Source organism: Sus scrofa, chromosome 12 (assembly GCF_054392235.1).
Source record: "Sus scrofa isolate SSC_HxYL_T2T_F1_AM1 chromosome 12, Sscrofa_HxYL_maternal_Yorkshire_Landrace_v2.0, whole genome shotgun sequence".
NCBI lineage: Eukaryota > Metazoa > Chordata > Mammalia > Artiodactyla > Suidae > Sus > Sus scrofa.
In genome coordinates, this window is record NC_139394.1 from 43,856,472 (window position 1) to 43,858,912 (window position 2,441).

Sequence of the window (2,441 nt, forward strand, 5' to 3'; positions counted from 1 at the left end):
TTCCAGCCGAATTCCGTATTTCCCTCTGTGCTACCCTCCTACATATCATCTATAACATATCTGTCTACTTGGTTGTCTCCTCCCCCCGGAAAGCAACTCCTTGATGTAGAGACTGTGTTATACTTATCTCTGTGTTCACAGTAGGTGTTTAATGAACACTTGTTTCATAAGTGTCCAGACGCAGCGCAAACCACCAGTTTTAATGGGAGGGGGCATGATAGGTAACGTGGACTCCGGATATGAAGTCCATTTCGCTAAGTGAAGGACCAATGAACTGGACATTCCGACTTTCTGTCCAGAATGTGATTCCCCAGCCTTGATGGGATAGTAATCCTCCTCCTCCTACTGACCCAGTGGTTTTGTGGTAAAGGATACTATTCTAGGACTCAGGTCTTTCCAGCTCAGAGATGTGAGAAGTGACAGTGAGAGTCAACCACAGTTTCAGGGATCAACATGTGCCTCTTGTGGGCCATCCCCTCACTCCTGAGCAGGGAAGCCCTTCACTTCCCTTCACGTATGCTGACAAGAGGTTTCCCTCCCACGCCCGGGACTGCCACTCTGCTCAAAATTCCGTTTTGTGCACTTTCACATCTGTTTTATCATTTTGCCTTCCCATCTTTCCCAGGCTGAAAGCAGGACCCCTGACCTCAGCCATAATATGACCTTACAAGGGTGCTAGTATTTTTTTTTTTTTTTTGGCTGTTTAGGGCTGTACCTGTGGCATATGTAGGTTCCCAGGCTAGGGGTCAAATTGGAGCTTCAGCTGCCAGCCTACACCACAGCCACAGCAACACCAGATCCAAGCCACATCTGCAACCTATACCACAACTCACGGCAATGCCAGATCCTTAACCCACTAAGCAAGGCCAGGGATCGAACCTGCGTCCTCATGGATGCTAGTCAGATTCGTTTCTGTTGAGCCACAAGGGGAACTCCCAGTTCTGGTATTTTTGATTTCCCTCAGCATAACCACATCTGAGGTTTTATCTGATCCCAATCTGTTTTGTCATTGCTCAGATTAGGGAGGAAGACCTAGAGCAGTCAAAAGACTTGGTGAAGGTTACATGGGATATGTGTCAAGATCCAAGGTCTTCCAACTCCTGGTACAGAGATGACCAAGCTCCTTTACAGGTGTGACTCTCTGGGGTCATGCAGGTAGGAAGCCTCTGAAGGTACCAGACTCTCAGAGGAGATTGCAGAGCTGTTAAAGAGCAGGAAACAGGTGGTCCATCCTGACATTCTGTGCTCTCCTGGAAAGAAAATTGTTGAGATGCAAGTGTTGGGAGACCATTGGGTGTCAGGGCCAAGAGTGCTAGCCCCTCAGAGATGGAATGCCTGGAACTGGAGAATTCTTTGCGAGTGAAGCTTGAGACTGCAAAGCCAAGGTGAGCTGAAATCTGTGGTCCTTCTGCCAAGATAATAATCCAAGAAGAGTTATATCCTTTGGTCTTGCCAATATGGTAGCCACATCCCTTGTGGGGAATGGGAGCAGAAATTGGATTGTACTATGAAAAAGTAAGTACAGCTTTCAGCTTTCGGCTCAGAGGAGGCCAAGGTGCAACTTTCTTCAGCTGTCCCAAATCTGGGTTCACCCGACACCGGCTGCCTCCACCATGCAGCCTAAGTTTGATCCCAACAAGATCAAAGTCATATACCTGAGGTGCACTGGTGGAGAAGATGGTGCCCCATCTGCCCTGGCCCCCACGATCGGCCCCCTCGGTCTGTCTCCAAAAAAAGTTGGTGATGACGTTGCCAAGGCAACTGGTGACTGCAAGGGTCTGAGGATTATAGTCAAACTGACCATTCAGAACAGACAGGCCCAGATTGAGGTGGTAGCTTCTGCCTCTGCCCTGCCCATCAAAGCTCTCAAAGAACTGCCAAGAGAGAGAAAGCAGCAGAAAAACATTAAGCACAACGGATACATCACTTTTGATGAGATTGTCAATATTGACCGACAGATGGGGTACTGATCTTTAGCTTGAGAACTCTCAGGAGCCATTAAAGAGATCCTGGGGACTGCCCAGTCTGTGGGCTGTGATGTTGCTGGCTGCCACCTCATGCCATCATAGATGACATCAACAGTGGTGCAATGCAAAGCCCAGCTAGTTAAGAACTGCAAAGAAAAATTAAATAAAGGATTATTTGACAACTGAAAAAAAGAAAAGAAAAGGTAAGTACATAAGTACCCTAAGCATGGGATTCTGGATGGAGTCTGTAGGACAGTGAGCTGGGAAGCCATTCATCAGTGACAGCCACACTGCACCCCTCAGCCAGCAGCTCCACGTCGTCTTCTTCTTCTTTTGTGTGTGTGTGTGTGTGTGTGTGTGTGTGTGTGTGTGTGTGTGTGTGTGTTAGGGCTGCACCTGCGGCACGTGGAAGTTCCCAGGCTAGGGGTTGAATCAGAGCTGCAGCTGAGCCGTGATAGGAACTCTGAGACCTAA

The 2,441-nt window shown here is 48.3% G+C and overlaps 1 pseudogene; it reads left to right on the forward strand.

Annotated features, from left to right (window-relative positions):
* Positions 1–1,529: 1,529 nt before the first annotated feature.
* On the forward strand, positions 1,530–2,110 carry LOC106507964 (large ribosomal subunit protein uL11 pseudogene; annotated as a pseudogene).
* The last annotated feature ends 331 nt before the right edge of the window (positions 2,111–2,441 follow it).